This window comes from Tenrec ecaudatus, chromosome 12 (genome assembly GCF_050624435.1).
Source record: "Tenrec ecaudatus isolate mTenEca1 chromosome 12, mTenEca1.hap1, whole genome shotgun sequence".
NCBI classification, from domain to species: domain Eukaryota; kingdom Metazoa; phylum Chordata; class Mammalia; order Afrosoricida; family Tenrecidae; genus Tenrec; species Tenrec ecaudatus.
This window is the reverse complement of record NC_134541.1, coordinates 53,217,380-53,229,682: the sequence shown is the minus strand read 5'-3', so window position 1 is coordinate 53,229,682 and position 12,303 is coordinate 53,217,380.

Here is a 12,303-nt window from a genome sequence, read left to right as displayed (position 1 = left end):
AAAGATCAATGAAACTGATAATGTGATAAACAAGCCGCCATCTTGCTGAGAAGCAACCAAGCCCAAACGGAAGAAGCACACCAGCCTGTGTGATCACGAGGTGTCGATGAAATCAGGTTTCAGGCATCAAAGAAGGAAAAATCGTATCATTGTGTGCTCGCCCTCCTGATATGATCGCTGAGGACAAATGGTGGTATAAGCAAGTGTGGTTAAGAAAACCGATGTTGTCTGGTTATCAAAATATATAGCATCTGGGGTCTTAAAGGCTTGAGGGTAAACAAGCGGCCATCTAGTTCAGGAGCCACAAAGCCCACATGGAAGAAGCACACCAGCCTGTGGATCACGAGGTGTTGAAGCGATCAGGTATCAGGCATCAAAGAACAAAAAATCATATCATTGTGAATGAGGGGGAGTGCGGAGTGGAGACCCAAATCCCATCTGTAGGTAACGGGACATCCCCTTACAGAAGGGTTGTGGGGAGGAGATGAGCCAGTCAGGGTGCAGTATAGCAATGATGAAACATACAACTTTCCTCTAGTTCTTTAATGCTTCCTCCTCCCCTCACTATCATGATCCCAATTCTGCCTTACAAATCCAGCTAGACCAGAAGGTGTATACTGGTACAGATAGGAACTGGAATCACAGGGAATCCAGGACAGATGATCCCATCAGGACCAGTGGTGTGAGTGGTGATACTGGGAGGGTAGAGGAAAGGTGGCATAGAAAGAGGGAACCGATTACAAGGATCTGCATATAACCTCCTCTCTGGAGGTTGGTCAACAGAAAAGTGGGTGAAGGGAGACGTTGGACAGTGTAAGATATGACAAAATAGTCATGACTTGTAAATTATCAAGGGTTCATGAAGGAGAGTGGAGCGGCAAGGGAGGGGACAAAATGAGGAGCTGTTGCCAGGGGATCAAGTGAAAAGCAGATATTTTGAGAATGATGATGGCAACAAATGTGCAAATGTGCTTGAATTATAACACTGTTCTAAACAACTATATGGTAGCAAACTGGATAACCTAGATGGAATGGACAGATCATTAGAAACATGCAACCTGCCCAAACTGCCTTCTAAGGAAATTGAACATCTCAGCAGATCCCAAACAAGTGACAAGACCAAATTAGTGGCCAAAAGCTTTCCAACATACAGCAAAAGTCCTGGTCTAGAAGGATTCACTGGAGAATTCTACCAAATATTGAGAGAAGAATCGACTCTAGTCCTATTTAAACTCTTCCAAAACATTGTGAAAGGAAAAATATTCCATAATTTATTCTATAAGGCAAACATAACCTTGATATTTTTTAAAAAGACAAAAATACCACAAGAAATAAAAATTAAGGTCAATATATCTTATCAATATAGATGAAAAAATTTTAATAAAATACTAGTGAATAGAATCCAACATTATAAAAGTCATACATCATGACCAAGAAGGATTTATTATAGGAATTCCAGGGGTGGGAGAGTGGGTGGTGTTTCAACTTTAGAAAATCAATCAATATAATACACCACACATTAATAGAACAAAAGGGGGAAAATCACATGATCATCTCTCTGGGTTCAGGAAATGCATGAAAAATCCAACATATTTTATTGATGAACACACTAAAGATGGGAAAAGAAGGAAGAATTGATTCAGGGCACATATGAGAAGTCAACAGCTAGCATTATACTAAATAGAGAAAGACTGAAACATTTGCCCTGAGTGTCAGGAGCTAGACAAGGATGACTGCCCTAACCATTCTATTTTATATTGCTTTAGAATAAAAGGTGAAAGAAATTTTAAATATCCATATTGGAAAAGAGCAAGTATACTTAATTCCACCTTCAGATAATATGATCCTATATATAAAAATCCCCACACAGTCTGCAACAATGCACGTAGAACTAATAGGAGTTTTAGCAAAGTTGTAGGTTACAGTTGAACAAATAAAAATCAACCAGGGTTAAATAAAAAATAAAATAAATCAACCAGGGTTCAATACGCTACCAAGGAGAAATCTGAAAGGGAAATTAGGGACTAAATTACAAATAACACCTAAGAAAATAAAATGCCTAGGATTAATTTAACTAGTTATGTGAAGAACTTATACAATGAAAACTATAAAACATTGCCAAATGGGATTAAATAAGTGGGAAGATACTCCATATTCTTAGATGGGAAGATTTTGTATTTTTCATGTGTCAAAATGGGATTCTTATAGTATAAGATGTCTTCCTTTTAGTAATTTCCAATGACATTTATTTTAAATCTGCCTATGACATTTTTCTGGAAGTCCATTTCTCTGCTATTAACCCAATCATTTTATTTTATTTTTTTACAGTTGAAGTTTGTTTGGGTAAGTCAAATATTAAAGACAACTTCAAAGATCGCAAAACGCAGAATGTTATGTAATACTACAAAGATGGCAGTGAGAGAGAGATCAGGATACTGAGGAGGCTGGGAAGCTGGCCCTAAGACAATCCCCATTGCTACCCAAGCATTTAAATACTTGGGGGAGGGGGATCAGGTACAATTCTTTTTAATGAGGTAAATTTAAAATGTGTTGTTAGTATCTTTAATCATGAGAATTTAATGTTTACTATCTGGAACCTTTTTTTGAAGAATATATCTTGCGGTCAAAACTTCTATGCTGCCTGGTTCTAGGGTGATTCTGAATACTCACATGCTATTCTAGTACTTTACTCTTTATTGATTTTCCAAAAGAAATCTGGTCCAGTGGTGAAGGTTTTCTTCCCAGGAGACAGGGAATTCAACAATCATCCACTTAAAAATATTAAAAAATATATATTAAAAAGAATTTTTAATGAAATGATAATGGCTTCCCAAGATATATGACTTATTTAAAATCAACATCACGAAACAACATGAATTGAGCAACTGCAATTACTTCTTTGTCCCCATAAGAAGCATAGAAATAGAAACAGAGATATACAAATTGATTGTGATAGCGATAGAAATCAATCAAAGGCAAAAGGAATGTAAAAGAAAATAGAGGAAAGAACTAGGAAACAAAGGGCATTTATAGAGGTCGAAATAAAGGCGTGTATATATGTAAATATATTTATATAGGACAATGGGGAAATAGATCTATATGCATATATTTATTATAGGTTTAGTATGAAGGTAGCAGATGGACATTGAACCTCCACTCAAGTACTCCCTCAATACAAGAACATTTTGTTGTATTAAACTGGCATTCCATGATGCTCTCCTTCCTAACATGATCACTGAAGACAAAGTGGGTGCATAAGCAAATGTGGTGAAGAAAGCTGATGGAGCTATATCAAAAGATATAGCATCTGGGGTCTTAAAGACTTGAAGGTAAACAAGTGGTCATCTAACTCAGAAGCAACAAAGCCCACATGGAAGAAGCACACCAACCTGTGTGATCATGAGGTGTCAAAGGGATCAGGTATCAGGTATCAAAGAACAAAAAAATCAAATCTTTGTGAATGAGGAGGGAGTACAGATTGGGGACCCAAGACCCATGTGTAGGGTCACAGGGAGAAGACAAGCCAGTCAAGGTGCAGTGTAGCAAGGATGAAACATACAACTTTCCTCTAGTTCTTAAATGCTTCCAACCCCCTCCCATCCACTATCATGATCTCAGTTCTATCTTACAAATCTGGCTAGACCAGAAGATGTACACTGGTACAGATAGGAACTGGAAACACAGAGAATCCAGGACAGATGGTCCCTTCAGGACTAGTGCTGAGAGTGGTGATACCGGGAGGGTGGAAGGAAGGCGGGACAGAAAGGGGGAACTGATTACAAGGATCTACATATAACCTCATCCGTGGGGGGTGGACAACAGAAAAGTGGGTGAAGGGAGATATCAGACAGTGTAAGATATGACAAAATAATGATAATTTATAAATTATCAAGGGTTCATGAGGGAGGGGGCTGTGGGGAGGGAGAGGAAAATGAGGAGCTGATATAAAGGGTTCAAGTAGAAAGCAAATGTTTTAAGAATGATGAGGGCAATGAATGTACAAATGTGCCTGACACAGTGGATATATGTATGGATTGTGATGAGTTGTATGAGTCCCCAATAAAATGATTTAAAACAAAAAGAAAGAAATCAGTCAAAGGGACAACAACAAAGTACCATATATACTCATGCATAAACCAAGTTTTTCAGCACATTTTTTATGCAGTTTTTGTGGTAAATTTTGGGTCAGCTTATACTCAAGTATATATAGTAAATGATGAAGCAAGAGAAAGACAACATATAATAAATGTAATAAAGCCTTGCTTTACAACCCATATGAGCCTGATCTCCATGCAGTGGTCATGGCTATCTTGAAATAGATTTGGCTTGCATTACAGAGTGAAGCATGGTCTCTTGTCCTGGAGTGAGCAGATCAGCCTTTATTTACAAATTATTCTATGTGTTTTAGCCTGCCTGCTGTTGATTTCTTGAATGACTAAAGCAAGGTATTCATCTTGTTTTGGCCTGTCTCAGAGCTCACTTGGAGTTGAGTGGCATTTGGAAATGGTCAAAGGCTATGAATTTTTCTAGGGCTGTTGGCTCATATCAGGCATATGAGGGAGTACCCTCCACAAACACACACACAGAATTCTTTTGTCAAAGCTATGTATTTTTTTTTTTTACAAAACAGCCTTATCACCTTCAAAGCACTCTCCATTACATTTAATACATTTGTCAAATCTGAATTCTGTTCTTGGAAACATTTTTTAAACTCATTTATTTGGACAACTGACAGCACCTACCTTGTTTTTTTCTTCACCTCTTCTCCATCATCAAATTACTGTCCTTTCATATCCTCCTTTATTCGCAGAAGCAAAGAGAAGGTGCATGGGGCAAGAGAGGCATGCTGATTTTTGCCAAAATCCGGTGCACTGAGATGGTTGCATGAGCAGGTGTGTTGTGTTGGAAAACCCCACAAATCAGGCCTTTTGTCACACATTGTTACACAATCTTTTCAGAACCTCTAAATAGAAAACTTGATTAACAGTCTGACCTGGTAGAATGAACTCTAAATGCACAATGAGTAGGCATTTCCATCCATTCAGGAAGTTGGAGGATGAAGTTTGTCATCAACTGACATTTTACCTTTTTTGAAATAAGAAAACCAATCATACAGTCGATTTTTTTCCCGTATCATTGTCCTTGTAAGCTGGGTTCAACATCACAACAGTTTCTGTGGCATAGTTCCTAAACAGGAAACAAAATTTCACCGCTTCATTCTATTCTCTTAAAGCAGGTATCACAAAACAAACAAAACCAATGAAGTTCTAGCAAAACTACTTTTATGAAAAAATTCACTGTGGTCAGAGAGAACCTTCCCAAGTGATGCCACTGGGTGCACTAACTCAGAGGGAGTTGCTCAATGCTCACCCAGTTTGGGGAGGGTACCCCCTTGTACAATAGGCATTAAAAGACTGTACACAGAGGCTGAGGAGGGAGGTTTTCAAGTATATTAATGCTGTCCAGGTTCTGTTATGTATTTTCTATAGTACAGGCCATTAAAAAGCCATGCACGGGGCAGATGCATGCTCAGAATCCTGTGACCCTATTCTTTCACCTTAGACCCATTCCTCAGTCAATGAAGGCCTGGTTATGTGTTGAGGGAAATACTAGAAACAGTACATTTTCAAAAACTGGAAGAAAAAAAACTCAATGGCCACACATATCCAGGAAGGCAATCTTTAAAAAATAGACCAAGTCACTAAAACCTTTAATAATCAAAAGAAAAGATGGGATCTGGTAAAATATGACAACATGAACAGACATGATACTTATTCTATCTACAAAAATGAAGCCAGAGAGTGCACCCAGAAGAGAAACTTGGAGCCTTTGATCTCCGAGCAAAGGGCAGCTGAGTAGGCCAAACATATCTATGACAAAATCATGGAGAAAAATCCACAAGAAGTACTGTATATGCTCGTGTATAAGCTGAATTTTCAGCACATTTTAATGCAGTTTTTGTGGTAAAATTAGATGCCTCAGCTGATATTTGAGTTGGTTTATACTCAACCCGAATTATATACAGTAATTGGTGAATTCTCTACTTCCCAGAACTGAACAGCTTTTCTTGCACTCATTGTGCATGAGTCAATTCCAACATACAGCAACCCTATCAGACAGGGTAGAACTGTCCCATAGGTTTTTGAGACTGTAATTATTTATAGGAGCAGAAAGCCCTGTCTTTCTCCCAAGGAGCTGTCTGATAGTTTCAAACTGCTCACCTTTTGGATCACAGCCCAATGTATAACCACTATGCCACTAGGAGTTCTGTCTGTATTGCTGTAAAAACTACTGCCCAATAAAAAAGACAACTTCAATCTACCCCCAGGCCAACTGACAGCAGAACAACTCCTCCCACATCACAGAGCCAACAAGAGAGAAGTAGGCACCCCCTGGCTCCCCGTATCCCCAGAAGAATTGGGCCATACCTGGTGCACCAAGCATTTGGTTGTGGCCCTCCTTTCTCATACACATGGATGCAAAGGCAGCTTGACAAAGGGTTGGGCCAGGCAGGAATACCAAACAGCATAGGTGACATGGCAAAACTAACATCTTGGGTTCTCCATGCTGGATCCTTGTGCACAAACAATCATGCATTCCAGATAGCTTGGGCCTTCTGGATGATTCTGAAGTAAAAAAAAAAAAAGCCAAGTAGCTGGGCCCTACCCTTTCTACTTCCTCTTTTCTTTGTATTAATAAATTGTCAAATGCAACAACAACAACAAAACCAACCCTAATACTGTAACACCCAAATATCCACAGAAGTCAGCCATGGGAAAAGTGTCTCCAGAACAAACATCAGCAAATCCGTTTGCTTCTCATTGTGGTTTTCTTCTGATGTTTTAATAAACCACTAGTGGAGAGAAACAGGACACAAGAAAGTGGGAATAATTCCTAAATCCCCATAACATCCAGTTGAACAGAAAATATGCCAGACGCTATCCTCATACACTGAATACACTCCAACTGTGCAAATCCTAGGTGAGGCTTTAATAAGTACACACTAGTCACCGACAAACAGAAAGACAAAACAGAATGGTACTAAGTGTGTTGAGTTTATATATATGAGGTTCCTTTTCATATGGCTGTTTGCAAGTTTATTTTGTTTTTATTAATGTGTTGTTATTATTGCTGTTGTTTGTTTTTGTTGTTTCATTGTTCCTTTCTCACACCACTTGATGGAGTGAACCATCTCCATGCAACCCAAACAACCTCACATCGAGCCAACCAAGCACCACAGAAATTTACAAAGATCGAAGGAACCAACAACACCACAAAATACAGACAGCAATCTGACAACCATAAAGTCATACAGATGACTGAATGCAAATGGAGTAAATGTACGAGTCAGGATACAAAGAGTCACAGATTGGGTAAGAAAGCAGGGCCTATCAATATGCTGAGTACAAGAAACACACCACAGACACAAAAACAAGTATAGACTAAAATGGAAAGAATGGAAAAATTACATCAAGCTAATAACAATCAAAAGCAGGTGTGGGAATATTAAATCTCTGATACCTATAGATTTCAAGGCAAGATTTCATAATGGTATGAAATACAAATAAAAGCAATACATAATGATTAAAGGGATAATTGAACCAGAAGACATAAAAATAAGCATCTATACATCCAATGAAAGGTCCACAAAATACATTTCTCAAAATCTTCCAATTGAAAAGAGATGGACAATACTACAATAATAGTAGCAGACAATAAAACGCCATCCTCAAGGAAAGACAGAGCTTCAAGAAAAAAATCAATAAAGACACAGAATAACTAAATAACACAATCAGCTTAACCACTTAGACGTATAAAGAGCACGCCATTCAACAACATAATATGTATTATTTTTAATGGTTTTCCTTAATTTTAATAGGGATTCTGTGAACATTGAGAATATATTACTTTAGTGATACATAGTTCTTGAGAAAGTCTTGATTTTTATATTGTCGTGATTTTTTTTATCAGCTGGCTACAATATTTTAATAAAAATAAAGTATATTCAGTGATGCTAGAGAAAATATTGTTAAAGACTTCTTGGGACAGGAAAAGGCTCATTTGTAAAGTCAGGTGCTTATTCATTTTCAGCTGTATCATTCTGACTCATTATTTTCAAAAATAACTATAATATTGCTACCCACGCGCACTCCCTCAATATAATAGCACCTTGCTCAGCTAAGCCGTCATTCCATGATACCCACCTTCCCGACATGATTGCTGAAGACAGACGTGTGCATAGCAAACTTGGTGAAGAAAGCTGATGGTGCCCGGCTATCAAAAAGATATAGCATCTGGGGTCTTAAAGGCTTGAAGACAAACAAGCAGCCATCTAGCTCGGAAGCAACAAAGCCCACAGAGAAAAAGTACACAAACCTAAGTGAACATGAGGTGTTGAAGGGATCAGGTAGCAGACACCAAAGAACAAAAACCGTCATTGTGTGATCACCTTCTCCACATATACGCTGAAGACAAATGTGTGCATAAGTAAGTGTGGTGAAGAAGGCTGATGGTGCCCAGCTATTGAGAGATATAGCATCTGGGGTCTTAAAGGCTTGAAAGCAAACAAGTGGCCATCTAGCCCAGAAGCACCGAGGGGACCAGGTTTCAAGCAACAAAGATGGGGGGGGGGAGGGAATCATATCATCGTGAATGAGGGTAGTGCGTGATGGGGACCCAATTCCCATCTGTAGACAACTGGACATCCCTTGCAGGGGGTGGTGGGGAGGAGATAAGTCACTCGGGTTCAGTGCAGCAATAATGAAACTCAAAACCTTCCTCCAGTTCTTAAACGCTTCCTCCCTCTCAACTATCATGATCCCCATTCTACCTTGCAAACCTGGTTAGACTGGAGAATGCACAGCAGTACAGTTGGGATCTGGAAATGCAGGGAATCTAGGACAGATGAACCCCTCGGGACCAACGGTGAGAGTGGCGAGACCGGGAGGGAAGATGGGGTAGAAAGGGGGAACCGATCTTGGGAATCTACATATAACCTCCTCTATGGGGATGGGCAACAGGAAAGTGGGTGAAGGGAGATGCTGGGCAGTGTAAGATAAGATAAAATAATAATTTATAAATTATTAAGGGTTCATGAGAGGGGGGAGAGGGGAGGGAGGGGAAGGGAAAAAAGGAAAGCGAGCTGATTCCAGGAACCCAAGTGGAAGGCGAATTTTGAGAATGATGAGGGCAACGAATGTATAAGGATGTTTTACTCAATTGATGTATGTATGGATTGTGATAAGAGTTGTATAGTTGTATGAATCCCAATAAAATGATTTGTTAAAAAAATGTTGCTCCCCAGTCCATTATACGGAAAACTTTCCTTGAAATTCATAAGGAGATTGAGTAAAGCTCTTCTATTTATGTTCTGATGCACTCTCTCAGTTTGGGTCTCTTAGCCTTTGGTCTCTTAGCCATTGGTGTCAGCAAGTCATCTTGAACTGAGAACACGTCAGAATGGATGTGAATGGCATTAACCTGTTCAGAGGATTGGAGCCCACTCATGTTTCCTAGCCTCACCAAATCATCTAAAGTGGCTTTAGACATAATCAAGAGGATTTGTATTGTATTTATTGTTTAACAAGATATTACAAAATCTGTCTGAAAGTACAATGCTGTCTGTGATAGGATTATGTTTATACTCTTTCAAGGAAATCCAATCAATATAACTTTATTCAAATTTATGTACCAACCATAAAAGTGTGAGGTTAAGAAAATAAAGAACTCTACCAATATCTTCAGTCTGGAGTTAATCAAACGTGCAGTTAAGAGGTATGGATAATTAATAGTGATTGAAATGCAAAAGTTGGAAACAAAGAAGAAGAAATAGTAGTTGGAAAATATAGCCTTAGTGATGGAAATTATGCTGGAGATCACATGATAGAATTTTGCAACACCAATGACTTGTTCATAGCAAATACCTTTTTTCAAAAATCAAAACAACTACACACATGGATTTCTCCAGATGGAATAAACATAATTTAAAATGATTACATCTGTAAGACATTATAGACAAGATCAATATCAGCAGCTAAAACTAGTCCAAGGTCTGAGTGTGGCACAGATAATCAATTTCACACATGTAAATTAAGCTTGAAGCTAAAAAATTCAAACAAGTCCATAAGAGCCAAAAAGATAACATTAAGTCTATGCCATTTGAATTTCAAGAACATCTCAAAAACAGATTTGACACATTGAACACTAATGACATAAACCCCAAGAAGTTTATTGGATGGACATCAAGATCATCATTCCAAAAAAAAGCAAAGGATCTTTAAAAATACAAGAAAGAAGTAGGTTTCAGAAGAGACTCTGAAACTTTCTCTTCATTTAGAATAGCTAAAGTAATTGGGGAAATGATTATGTCAAAGAGCTAAATAGAAGATTTCAAAGGACTTAAGATAAAATAAAATATTATAATGAAATGCACAAACACTTAAGTTAAAAAACCAAAAAGGAAGAACATGTTCAGCCTATCTTAAACCAAAAAACTAAAGACAATCTTGAGTTAAAATCTTGAAAGATTCTATGGCCAAAATATTGAATGATGCAGGAAGCATTAAAAAAAAAAGATAAGAGACGGGAGGGAGGAAAAAGATGGCCAATCGGGGGACCCACATACTCTGAGAGCTCTTCCAAACAAAGCGAGTTTGGTGTCCAGGTAGCTCAGTGGCAGGAGTCTGGTGAATGAAATATCCCCCTGGGATGGCACCCCAGCTCCACCCCATGCATTTGTCCAGCTGCCGGGTCTCGGTGATACAGGACCAGACTTGTGGGAAATCTCCGGTCACTAGGCTGCCGCCATCGCACTGGGAGACTAGCCTCAGCTCCAACCCCAGACCAGAGTCGCTTGCTTGCCCTGCCTAGACAAGCACAACAGGTGACGCGATCCCCTACACCAGCTGCCCACTCATGGGACCCCACTAGGAGAGAAGCTTCCCTTTCCTGCGGTTCCCCTCTCCCCACATGGCAGCGATCTGCCCTTGGGCCCACTTCCCTCCCCCCATTCATCCAAGCTCAGGGTAACTGACCTGCGGGTTGTCTGGCCACCCCAATGGGGGAACATCCACCCACACTGCTGCCGGGGACCTCTCCACCAGCCCTCTGTGTGCCCGACCACCCACCCCCGGCAGCCTAGCACCCGCTCCACTCCTGGCCAGGACCCTGCGCTGAGCACTCCCTGCTGGTGCAAGCCATAGCCCAACCCACGCCTACTCCCAACCCTGAGTTTCCACGGAGCGCTGGGGCCAGGCCGCTGAGTGGGTGCCCCTGCCAACAGAGAGCATGAGTGACAGAGCTCTGCACTCTTGTGGGGCTGGCATTGCACCCCCTCTCCCGTGTGCTGCGGGGATCCCAGCGGCCACAGCTCTGAGCTCTGAGACTGGGCGGAGGACGGGCACCATTGCCCTCTGCAGTTTGCAGCCTAGCCACTGCTTTCCCTGCCGCCTCCGACCACGTCGATGCAGAGCCTGCCCGAGCTGCTCACAGCCCCAGCAGATTAAGCAATAAACGTCTGCCTGCTGGGGAGCTTGGGACTCGGCTTTACAGTCCCTGCAGAGCCGTCTGTGCGCTCCAGCCGGCTCTCACCACGAAGGGGCCCTGTGGGGTACCCAGTGCCAGCTCCTAAGCCTGCCGCAGCCCTCCCCAGCCACCACAGGAGGGGGGCACTGTGGCCTGTGCCTCCTCTCAGTACCCTTAGTTGCCCTAGCACTTTCCAGCTGGTGCAAGAGGCCCGTCCGTGGGGAGCTGCTCCCACCTGTGTAGCCTCCGTCCACAGGCTAAACTCTACAGGCCTGCAGGGACCTGGGAGGGCTTGCTGATCTGTAGAGCATCCCCCCTCCCCGCCCCCCCACCACATAGCCCGGGTCCAGAGCCCAGATCAGCACCACATCTTTGGACAGCGCAAAATCACCCACCTCCGTGTTTCATTAGGCATCCCCAGTGCTTTGAGGGAAAAGAAGGGGGAAAATTTTAGATATACACATTTACACATCTTCCATCTAGGATTGTTTGTTTCTTTTTAATATTTTCTTTCTTTTACTTTCTGTGCTGTATTCTCTCCTTTCTTCCTACTTTTTCATTATTGCTAGTACTTCTGCCCCTTTTCTATAGCTTCTCCTTCTCTCTCTTTTTTTCTTCTCCTTCCACCTCTATTATTATCACTGCTTATCCCCCCTCTTTTATAGATTCTCCTTCTTCCTCTCTCTCCATTTTTTCTTCCTTTGCCCAATATTTTGTTAAAAACTATTTTTAAATTGTTAACCTTTAAAATTCATTTCAATTACTAAACAAAAAAAAGGG